A 13,229-nucleotide genomic window follows, 5' to 3' on the forward strand; every position below is an offset into this window, starting at 1 on the left:
TTACATTTTCCGTCGGTCTTAGTGCACGATGTAACTACAGAAGAGTCAAGTTTTAAATAGGAAAAATATCGAAACTCTTTGGTCATTTTTTTTTTAGAAATGCTAATGGTCTTGTCCACTCCAATGATGTATGCTAAGCTATGCTAAAAGTGGTACCGCCAGAACCGGAGATCGGCTGAATGGATTCAAAAACGGTAAAACTAACTATGGGGGAGTTGTAAAATGAGCCTATTTCCAAAAAAAGTGGAGTATCTCTTTAACTTTTTTGCTCACCAGCCACTGTGGCTAGTGGTTTTCAAAAAGTTACTAGTTGAATAAGTTGAATGCCCCCGCAGCGTTGGTCTGGTTTCACACTCAACTTGATTCTATTGAACCCTGGTGCGTTTGCGTGCATATTATGTCATCGCAAACGTGCACGGCGCATGATAGAAAACAGAACGCGGGTCAATATTTTGTTTTTTATTAATTTGCTGCTATTATGCGCAGTTGAGTGAACAATACAGGTTTACTGTGCGTGTGTCACATAAGGTGGCCCTCTGCTGCTTGCAAACGGACTCTTTTGAGGAGACAGTGGATCTACAAACTTGATGCCCTGATTTCACGCGCAATGCACGAATACACTGCAGGCTCACTCTCGCTCGTATCCAAGGTAAATCATCAACACTATCATCCCTTACAAGTGTTTTATTTAACTGAATACATCACAATAAGCTAAAACGCATGCGCAGGTTACTTTACTTCCTGAACAAGTGCGCACCCGAGTCCGTGCTGCTTTCACATTCACGCGAACCGTGGCACAGTTCGGGAGCAACCGAACTCAGACCACCTCCTCCAGGTAGTCTCGGGTTCGGTAACCCTGTGCGCACCCGGGTCCCATGACAGCGTTCACATTAGCGATTTTTCATGCGAACCGTGCCCCGTTCCGAACTAAACTGCCAGTGTGAAAGTTGAATTTTTAAATTAAATAATGAACCTGAAATAAAGGCATCCATAAAAAGTTTAATTTTAAGGAACTGGGTACCAAAATATTATGTAATAATTTCTATTTAATTTGTTTATATCTGTTTGCATTACATTGGAGCTACAGAAAATGTTGGATTCAGCTTTTCCAGTGCCAGCTGAAGCATGGCCTGCTTTTCATTTCCCAAGATGATATAGGCAATGGGTATGCCATGACCATGACTGTCCCTGACAACTAATGTAAATAAAGGAAAGCTATACTGGTTGACGCCATGTGTTGCATCCATAAAAACAATATCTCTTCCATATTCTTGAAGGTTGTCTCTCATGGATGGTGTTTGTAGAACTATGACAAGATCTGTTTGTGGACTGTAAGGCTGATGAAATAACACAGTCTCTGAAAGCGCCCTCTCAAGAATTTGTGTTGTACTGTTGGCATCATCATTGCTGATTTTTTCGCACCATACATGTCCTAATATTTTCAATGACTTTTGAGGAAACTAAATATGCTCGGTTGTTGAGATTAGTATGCCCTTGTTCCTTTGACCATTCATGTGATTTTAAGAGAATTGTATATGGCTTAAAACAAAGAGATATTCAATCTTGAATATGCTTGACTAGGCTAAAAACATCAATAATGTAAAGAACTAAATATCCATGATAACCTCATGAAAGCAATGCAATGCATACTGTAAACTATCTTTTTAAACATTGGAGTAATACCAAGATGTTACGTACAAGTTGACATTCATATGATGGATTCACATTCATATTGAGGACAACGTCATGTAACAGCATAAATCAGTGATGACTTCAGGTCAACATAACTTGCATAGACTGAGATTCCAATCAAGCTGCTATTAGCTCGATTAGCAGCTATTTAAAAAATGGCGGTCACAAGTTTCTGTTCGTCTTGTTAGTCACGGTAACCCCGCTCCCAGACCCTGACACAAGCGGTCCTTACTTCTAGATCAGCAATGTTTTGGTGCTACATAAGAACCACTTTTCCTGGTTCAGAGCTGGTGCTTTGGGTGTCGAAAGACAAAGAATGTCTCGGTTGCGTATGCGACCCTTGTTCCCTTAAGGAGGGAACGGAGACGTAGTCGACGTCGACTGAATGGGATCTCGCCAGGGAGCCAGTCATCTTCGAGGACTATTGAAACGAGCCAATGTAATTGGCGTGCGTGATTTGCATCACACACTCCACCCCCGTGGTGTGGGTATAAATACGGAAGTGGATGCACGCACTAGTTGCTTTTTCGCTGAGGAGCCGAGCATAACTCTGAGTCAGCGGTGGTCCAGCAATAGTGGCGAAGAGACTACGTCTCCGTTCCCTCCTTCAGGGAACGAGGGTTGCATACGCAACCGAGGTGTTCCCTTTCAGTCGTTCACGTTCGACGTAGACTGAATGGGATCACCATTGAAAACCCCACTAGTGCTGCCACCTCCCAGTGCCTAGACAAAAGCCTCCTGATCCTCCCGCATTATTGAGGCAGAGATGGGACAAGGCCAGGGAAGTCACTGCTGTTCCACAAGACCACTGGGAAGCGTGCCCTATCAATGGTAGGAATGGACGCTGCGGAAGCCACATCCTGCCCGAAGGGAGGTAACGTGGAGAATACACATATGGACTGGGCGGATGACGGGCAGTACAACATATGGAATGTCACTGGGGTGGCTCTAGCCTATGACAGGGGGAGACTCACCGGACAGTGACGACACGGGCTCGCCGCAGGGAGCCATACCGTTGAAGAATACACATATGGGATCGCCGTAGGGATCACAACATATGGACCCAGCCTAACACAGGTTCCACAAGTGTATATGTTACACTATTCAAAAATGAGGCGGTGCTCTTCCTTGGTGTAACACATTTATTTCTGTATGAAAGTATGAAAAAGACAGGTTAGAGCAGGAACACTCTCTGTAGCATGTACACTCGAACTCACTCATTACATACTGAGCGCTCTTTTACTCTACTAGCGTCAGTTTCCTTAACAGTATCAAAAATGATGTCTCAAAGTGCAAGTATTTATGCATATTCATGACACTGACTGGACACACCATCACACTATCCTTAAAGTTACTTTTTTTAAACCCATTAACACGATAACACGATAAATCTAAACATGTTCAATACTCACTCTTACACTGTGCAGAGGCAAGTATAGTAGATAACGTTAAAGTATCACATTACACTCTGTTAACAAAATTACAGGCGAGTAATGTACAAACTCTATACTCAAACATCGAAAATTACAATTCAGTATATAGCTACATTACTCCAGCATTTATAATTGTTTAAACTTTTCTTAATGCTCTTTTTATCATTTTATGAATTACTTTAAATCACAGTTTTATAAACACATAATACTGTTGTGATTTACTAGAGGGTGAATTGTCATCAGCTTACCTGTATGAAAAAGACAGGTTAGAGCAGGAACACTCTCTGTAGCATGTACACTCGAACTCATTCATTACATACTGAGCGCTCTTTCCAGTCCATAGGAGGGTAATGGCGCAGCAAGCAGACACTTCGAACCGGGCTTAAAGTGAAACTGGCTTCATGTGAAGGGAGCCCACGGAAAGCAGCGGTTCGACACATAGGCTAGTTTTCTAGCGAACTTTATAGGTGTCGCCCAGCCCCCAATTCTATTTAACATCTGTTCAGCGAGGCACTCTGTGTCAACGCCTAGGAGGGAGCAATACTCTCACTTAGGAGGAGCTCACCACCCAGCCTGAAAGCGTCCAAATGCATGAGAGTTGACAACCCTGCATGTGTATAATTACTAGAATGCTAATTAAATGTCAGGGAAGGAACATTTGAATTCTTATGACCCCTGTAATGTTTCTAAAAAGTATAAATAAGCTGTTGGAGCGCAAAGCGCGTCCGGTGTAGACAATATCACTGATCGTAATCAATGGGTTCTGCGTAAACACGGTGGCATGCTAATAACTTTCACAACAAATATACTTTAAAACAAACACCAGAGTCCGCTTAAACAAATGCTTTACATGCTGAGAACGCTAACCTAACATATAAATATCAATCATAAATGTTTAAGAATCACTTACTGTTACATGTGTGTCCTGTGTTTCCCCCCGTCATTGTGATTTGGTTGAGTCCTGTGTTTCCCCCGTTCTTTGTGTATTTGGTTCAGTCCTGTTTCCAGTTTCCCGCTCCTCGTTAGTGTTTAGTTTATTCACCTGTGTCTAGTTCATTTGCCCCAGCTGTGCCTTGTTTCCCTAATCTGTTCTCTGTCTATGTAAACCCTGTGTTCTCCCTCACTCCTTGTCGGTTCTCGTTTATGTAACGTTTGTGTATGGTGTGTTGCTGTTTCCCGTGATCCTTGTTTTGTTTGAGTAAATTATATTTGAATTGGACCTGTTGACTGCTGCCTCTTCCTCTGCCTGCACCACACCCGTAACACTTACAGGGTTCATACACATTTTAACCAATACTTTTCGGTACATTTCCATAACTATGTATTCCTGAAAATGTCAGTCGACATTATAAGAATAATAATATGTCTTAAATTTTACCCTAAGAGGTTTAACAATAAAATGGATGACAATTTATGTGGTTCAATACAAAATAAACATTTATTTAAACAGACACAAAGTGCAAGATCTTTGAAGGACACAGGATAAAATACATGTACATAACAGTGTCCTGAAAAAACACAGAAACCGCAAATTAACAACTAATTGGGCAGTAGTGGAGATTGAACAGTGAATGCACAACTAAGAGTTTAATCTTTTTTTTAACCCCACTTAATTTTACAACGCATATGGAGGACATAACCTTCCCTTTTTAAACACACACATGGAGGACATAACCTGCCCTTTTTCATTTCTGCAAGCTTTTCATCAATTTGCTTGTCAATGTTGAACAGAGCAGGTCAAGGCATCTCTGGATAATCCGTAATAGGGGTTATGCGCAACATTCTTCCGGGTTCTACAAAACGGTATAACTACTTCCGGTCGTCAGCTACTGAGGTAAACACAGCGACATTTATAGCCGGTGTTTACAGGAACTACCCATTCTATCCATTTCAGATGTACACCGTATTGCCAAACGAACGTCCAGAGCCCCGAGTACTCAGTTAGATAAAGGATTTAAATTTTACGCCTCCTCATTTAACGTTACTCATGATTATGAAGGTATAAGACAGTGGTGTGTCTCCTTACCCCATAGTTAATTTCCCCCGACACAGAACAGATCGGTACACAACAAAAACTGCTGTTCGGATGTTCTCGTTTCTGATACTTCAGCATTCGTGACATTTTAATTAAAACAGAAATAAGAATTGTATTATAAAAAAGCAAAAATTAAAGGATTAGTTCACCTCAAAATGAAAATGTCCTGATAATTTACTCACCCCAATGCCATCCAAGATGTTCATGTCTTTCTTTCTTCAGTGGAAAAGTTTTTTGAGGAAAACATTTCAGGATTTTTCTCAAGCACATCATCATAACCCAACCAATAAACGCCACTCTGATTGGCCCGAGGCAGCACGACAGGCATTTGGCCCGAGTCAGAGCAGTGTTCAAACACTGCTAAATGACGGCACAGCTTTTCAGACGTTACATCGCTGGTGAAACATCGTTTCCTCTAAATTGAAGGTAAGTTCGGTCAGCCTAATGAAGTCAATGTCCATGTGTACGTATAGTCTTATGCCGAGTTCAGACTGCACGATTTTAGCCCCGATTTTGGCTCGCCGACAGGTTTTGAGAAATCGCCGACAAATGCCCGAAATCACAGGCAAATCGGTGCTCGTTCACGCGAGTGACAATCACGCAGTGTGAATGAGCAAAGACGCGATCTCAGAGAATCGCCGACGAGTCGCCGACGCCCGTGAGATATTTGGCATGCTAAATATCTGGACCTGTCGGCGATTCACAATCCTGCTGTGTGAATGTGTTCTGACTGAAAACTACATCGGCGATGACCGACAGCCAACGAGAAAGCAAGATACAGGACAGCAGGCTGTTCGGGGAGGAGTTATAGCTAGACCAGAATATCAGTATTTTAATAGATAGGCCTATATTTACAATTATATCAAACAGAAACAAAGCACAAACATTTGCATGACCAGCAGCAACAGCAGGACATTTGCAAAATTATTTATTTACCCGCAACTCTCTTTGCAAAACACAGTCCTTGCTCCCCTCGTCTTCCCAACCATTTCCTGCATAAACTGTTTATTATTATTTTTCATTTTCGCTACAAATCAGTGCACAGACAAATTGTAGGCTATCATTTTTAATAACAAATTCAGTGTTGCGCGAGAACTCCGGTCTCACGCACGCGTGATCTTCCGTTATTTCCTATCACTTCTCGCGTTTGTTTGGTTGTGAAACGTAGTTTGCGGACCAGGCAGAAGTTGTCAGCGATTCTTTCTTTTGTAAAGTCATGCAGTGTGAAACCTCCTGTCGCCGATCCATCGTGCAGTGTGAACACAGCAGAAACTGAATGTTACCCCAGATAGTCATGCAGTGTGAAAACAACAGTGACCCGATTATTTTGAAAATCGTGCAGTCTGAACTCGGCATTAGGTAGTTTGGCGTTGTTGTCTTAAACTTCACAATACAGCCACGAATGGTCAAGGGCGTTAGTATTCACGGCACTTTTTTGTTTTGTTTTACGTTAGCTTGCTGCTCATGGTCAGAGACTATTTATATAGTCATGGTTCATGTTCAGTTTTGATGTTATTTTAGCTGTACACGAGAGAACATGTCAATTTGACCCATTTTGGGATACTAAACTGCACGTATACCGATAGCAGCATGGCATGGAGTTCCGACTGACTAACGTTAGCTCTTTGCTAACTAGCTTGCGTCCGTATACGGGGTTTACAGATGATGTTACCGTCCCTTAGTCACTTTCATCGTTCATGAAATCAACATTTATACATTTTATTTAAACCATTAAAGGTGGTTTGTCTCTAATACCACCCCACTGGTATAAGAACCGAACACTACGTAGATTGCACGTTGTTATCTGGCTGCTAGGTAGTTACCATTTTTTGTTAAAATCAAGCTAACTCGTTTTGGCTGTTTTAGGGGCTTTTCCAGAACATTCACTCTGAATATTGTCAGATATTATGAAAAAATAAAATGGTATCATGGTCATAAAAACTCAAAGCGCATAATGAGCTTGTGTGCTCTAGCCTATATTAGTTTGTAACACTGCAACACTTAAAGGATTAGTTCACTTTCAAATAAAAATGTCCTGATAATTTACTCACCCCCACGTCATCCAAGATGTCCATGTCTGTCTTCAGTTGAAAATAAATTAAGGTTTTTGAGGAAAACATTTCAGGATTTTTCTCCATAAAATGGACTTCAATGGCAACCAACAATTCAAATATTCAAAGAAGGTTCAAATGTCCCTCAATGCAGCTTCAAAGTCCCTACACGATCCCAGTCGAGAAATAAGGGTCTTAACTAGTGAAACAATCTGCCATTTTGTAAAAAAATTATATATTTATACTTTTTAAGCACAAATGGCCATCTTCTACCATCTCTGAGATGCGACGCTCATTGCGTCATCACGTTGGAAAGGTTATGAAAAAATAAAATAATAAATTTCTTTTTTGACTGAAGAAAGACATACATGGACATCTTGGTTGACGTGGGGATGAGTCAATTATAAGGATTTTTTTTTTCTTGAAAGTGAACTAATCCTTTAACTTTTGCGTGATGGAGAAAGTAAACTTTAAGGTGTTAACCCATATTTTTGTCTCATGTGCTCTAAGGAGTGAGGTGTCCTTCCCTGTTAGTAGATAAACCACCTAAACAAGGTACATGTTGTGATCCTCATCCTCTTTCCTTTTGTACAGGCCCCTGTCAAATAAACAGTAAAACTTAACAAATTATGATTAACGACTGTGTTTACAGATGACTTTCAGAGTAAGACAGTGGCGTAAACGCCAAAGAGAACTGGATCAACTGCTCCGTTATTCTGACAGTGATGAAGAGGGCGTTGAAAATAATTGCAACAGTGTGCCTGGTACTCCAAGTAGTTGTAGCAGTGACGGTGTGCCTAGGACCCCAGATAGTTTAATGAGTGACAGTGTTCTTGGGACATCAGATGATTTTGACTGACACTGATGTGGACTATTGCTCTACTGACTCGGAACAGGAACCAAAGGAAGCTGAAGTGACCAGCTTTGAGGACGAACTGAGACAGTGGGCCTTAGAGCACAGATTGACACACAGAGCACTTAATGGTCTATTCCCCATATTAAGAAAGCAAGGGCACCTATTGCCTGTGGATTGCCGGACACTCCTTGCTACACCACGGCATAACACAACAGAGCCTAAATGTGGTGGCCAGTACAAGTACTACGGCTTAGAAAAGGGTATCTGTCGTTATTTAAGTCAGATGGAGAGTAATGATGTGCACCTCAGCGTAAACATTGATGGCATCCCACTTTTCAGAAGTAGTAGTGTCCAATTCTGGCCAATACTGGTGAAGTGTGGCCATTTTGATCCATTCATTGTAGCCATGTTTAGTGGACAAAGCAAGCCAAGTCCTCTTGAGGAGTACTTAAAAGACTTTGTGACTGAATACAAACATCTCAATGACAATGGAATAGTTTTTAAAGGTCAGACTTACACTGACAATATTGATGCTCTGATATGTGATGCCCCAGCAAGGGCAAATCTGAAATGTATTAAGGGTCATACTGCCTTCGAGAGTTGTGAAAGATGTTTAATCAGAGGTACTCATGTTGAGAGAAGAATAGTTTTCTGTGAACAGGAATGCACTTCTCGAACAGATGACGGTTTCGCCAGAGTGGAATACAGTAACCACCAAACTGGTATCAGCCCCTTCATTGCAGCAGGAATTCCTTGCGTCAGCTCCTTTGTCCTAGATTGTATGCATGTCGTCTGCTTGGGAGTAGTTAGGCGCCTGTTAATTTACTTGACTTGTGGCCCAAAGGTCTGTCGTTTATCTGTGAGGCAAAAGGATGCAATTTCACAAAAACGAATTGCACTAAGAGGGAAGATGCTCGACAACCGCAGGGTTTGCATGAAATTGATAGGTGGAAAGCCACTGAACTAAGGCAGTTTTTGCTTAACACAGGTCCTGTGGTTTTGAAAACTGTGTTGTCCCCCGAAAAATACCAACATTTCTTGTCATTGACAGTATCCATGTCGATAATGCTGGAGTCAGATGAGCGGATTCGAAATGCCTATCTCCAATATTCTCAGGACCTTATCAAACATTTTGTGTAATGTGCTGTGCTGACCTGTATGGCAAGACCTTTCCTGTATACAATGTACATGCACTAATTCATCTCAAAGAGGATGCCAGCCACTTCAACTGTTCCTTAAATGACATTTCCTGTTTTCCATTTGAAAACTACCTACAACAAGTCAAGAAACACGTGAGGAGTGGGAGAAGTCCCTTGGAACAAGTGACTAGGCGTTTGTCTGAAATTGAGCAATCAGAAGTGGACAATAGCCAAAGACACCCTAAAGTGTTTGTATCTGTTAAAGAAAAGGACAGTTGTTTTCTTTTGAGGGACAACAGCTTCGCTTTTGTTCGACAGAAAAATGCAGATGGGACTTTTGTTTGTGAAATTCTGCGCCAGCGTCACACTTCACCATTATTTCACCACCGTGTAGTTCTGGACTTCTGAACATAGTGTGCATAGGAAATGGTCATGTCAGGATGAAAAATGCATTACTGCAAGAAAGGGATCTGTTCCGGAAGGTGGCCTGCCTCCCACAAGAAGTTGGTGGTTTTGTCCTCATACCCCTTCGCCATGGTCTGGAACACACACATTAAGGTTACTTTTTTCTTTTCTTTTTTTAGCTAGATTCCATCAGAGATCATCATAGCTGATCACCTGTTTCCATCCGTTTGTTTTCTGTATCTTCCGCGGTGACTCCTGCATGTCCTTTCTTACTGCATCCATAAAACTCCCCGGGCCTCTCTCTGTCCTCTTGCCACAATATTCTACTCCCAATGTAACCCTCATAGCCCTTCCATTCATGTCCAAACCCTCTCAACCTCTAAACTTTGACCTAAAATGTTAAAAACTTATCCTTTCCAGGTCATGTACACGAGGGCAGTTTGGAGGGAGGGTAACCAAGAGGAGGAGGGTGTAGTTCCTGACAGTTGGATTGACCGAGAAATGAAAAAATGAGCATTACAAAAACAAAAAAAGCTATAAAGGACAAAATTATCCCCCAGGATGATTGGATGACATTCTCATTAATCAAGATAAAAATGAGTTCAGGCGAGTTTTGTAAAAAAAATTCTGTTCATCAAATAGATTAATAGAAAATTAAATGCATTACCATGTCAAAATATTGTTGGATTCTTTTTGTTTTAAGGTGAATTGTCTAATTTATAGATAAGCGTCGTGAATGTGACACATACAACCTGACCAGCCAGGCAGAGGAGGAGGACGATGAGGTGGTTAGATCGACGAGGAAGCGTACTAAAAAAGGAATTCCGGAGGGTTTTGTTAGAAATGGTATGTTTCTCATTCTCAGATACTTTATACATTTGAAATATAAAATCGGTTGATACAAATTGGGCCTGAAATTTGAGACTTTTTAAAATGTATTTTTATTTGAGAAATCTATTTTTTTTTTTGCAGAATTATCGGATTCGGGTGAGAGTGTCAGGGGTAATGGTTTTCACTTAATGAATTTATAATTGCAGTTTCAAAATGAATGAAATTCTTTAAGATTATATATTTTGAGATGGATATGCTTAGTTTTACATTACCTCTGTATAGGTGTCAAGCTACCCCCCTTCCCTACTGCACCAAGGAAGCTGCAGCCCATTGAGGACACCAGCATATTGCACAATACTTGTGAGTACTGATGACAACTTAAGAAGCATAAATAATGTGTTGTGTACAACATGAGTCACAGGCTCATTCATGTGTTTTAGCCCATGAAGATGGTGCCATGTCTGGACAAGTGGAGCATGCGGACAGTGAAATGTCCACTCTTAGTAAGTATTTACTTTTCCCCTTGCACAAAACATTGCACTGCACAAAGTCATAGTCCATTCAAGACGAGTTTCTCACTGCTTGTGAATGAAGTAAGGTAATCTCTTTTAAATATACATCATGTAAGTAGTTACAGGCTCATTCATGTGTTTTAGCCCATGAAGATGGAGCCATGTTTGGCCAAGTGGAGTGTGCAGATTAGGGTTGCCAACTGTCCCGAATTAGCCGAATTTTTGGGCATAATTTATTTGTCCCGATCGGGACCTCTCTTGTCCCGATTATTGAGTGCTACGCTGATCTGACTGATACAACAGCAACACGACACGTAAATTAGTTCAAATCTCCTAGAATCTAGAGCTGCTCATGCGAGACAGAACATAGCCTACTGTATGTGCGTCAGCGCCAAACCGCGCGGAGAGAGAGGGAGAGAGCGAGAGACCTTGCCTGCGAGATACCCCAATGACGTGCAATTACACATGCAGAAGGGAGCATGTGAAACCCGAGGGAGGGGTTCTAGCAGACCAATCACAGTGCTTGCGTCCGCGTAGAATTGACGCGTTGGTACATTTTTTGGAGAGGTGCATGTCAGGGTGTGCCAAAGGGTACGCTACACACAGCCAGAGTTAAACTGTTCAGTTTTACCATTTTTGAATCCATTCAGCCGATCTCCGGTTCTGGCGGTACCACTTTTAGCATAGCTTAGCATACATCATTGAAGTGGACAAGACCATTAGCATTTCTAAAAAAAATAATGATCAAAGAGTTTCGATATTTTTCCTATTTAAAACTTGACTCTTCTGTAGTTACATCGTGCACTAAGACCGACGGAAAATGTAAAGTTGCGATTTTCTAGGCTGATATGACTAGGAACTATACTCTCATTCCTGCGTAATAATCAACAAACTTCACTGCCGTACCATGAGTGCAGCAGGCGTAATGATATGACGCAGCGCCTGAAAATAGGCCACCTTCCGTCAACACAACGGAACTATTTTCAGGCGCTGCGTCATATCATTACGCCTGCTGCTCTCATGGTACGGCAGTAAAGTTTCTTGATTACTACGCAGGAATGGGAGTATAGTTCCTAGCCATATCAGCCTAGAAAATCGCAACTTTACATTTTCAGTCGGTCTTAGTGCACGATGTAACTACAGAAGAGTCAAGTTTTAAAGGAGCTGTATGTAAGAAGTTTATTTAAATTAATCATAAAATGGCCCTGAAATGTCACTAGACATTAAGAAATCATGTACATTTCAAATACTTGACAACAGTAAATTAATCATAAAATGGCCCTGAAATGTCACTAGACATTAAGAAATCATGTACATTTCAAATCACTGACAACAGTAGTCTGGCCAGGATATTGTCATTTAAAAAGTGCAGTTGCAGCCCTCAACTGATGTTGATGTTGTCATGTTGTGTTTTGGTCTGATGCTCCACCCTCCACCTATCTACCAATCATGAAGTCAGTAGTGTTGCGGCATCCAGGTTGCCAGCTCTGCTCTAGTTACCACAGCTGCAGCTCGTCACGTTCCTGCTGGATCCTGCAGCCGATCAGGCAACCTTGAGTCAGGGAGGAGGGGGAGGAGATACACCACTCTACAGTAATTTGACAGTGATTGCAGTACTAGTTTTGGCCACAATCTTACATACAGCTCCTTTAAATAGGAAAAATATCGAAACTCTTTGGTCTTTTTTTTTTTTAGAAATGCTAATGGTCTTGTCCACTCCAATGATGTATGCTAAGCTATGCTAAAAGTGGTACCGCCAGAACCGGAGATCGGCTGAATGGATTCAAAAACGGTAAAACTCAACAGTTTAACTCTGGGGGAGTTGTAAAATGAGCCTATTTCCAAAAAAAGTGGAGTATCCCTTTAAAGGTGCCCTAGAATGTGTTGAAATTATATTTTAATTTTGTCTCTGATATCTACATAATTTAAGGGCATTTAAAATGTTAAAATGGTTTTATAGGTCCATTTTCAACTCTAGAAATTGCCCCTAGAATGAAATGGTCTGGATTTACCTTATTTGGAAGGGTCATGAATAGTAATAAGGAGTTTCACTGTTTCACTTCACACACTCTGAAATACAAGCGTGCAAAATAATCATACGTCAGTTTTCAAAAATTAAAAGATTTTAACAAATGGACTAACGTTAGATGCCTTGTCAAATAAATATAGCTTTAACTTATGTGGTGGAGAATGTGACGTTATAGCTAGAGGATCGAGTGAGCTAACATTATTTGTGAGCAACTTAACTAACGTAGTTAGCCCCTGACATGTTGTT

Source organism: Rhinichthys klamathensis, unplaced genomic scaffold (assembly GCF_029890125.1).
Source record: "Rhinichthys klamathensis goyatoka isolate OS25496 unplaced genomic scaffold, OSU_Roscu_1.1 h1tg000530l_1, whole genome shotgun sequence".
Classification (NCBI taxonomy): domain Eukaryota; kingdom Metazoa; phylum Chordata; class Actinopteri; order Cypriniformes; family Leuciscidae; genus Rhinichthys; species Rhinichthys klamathensis.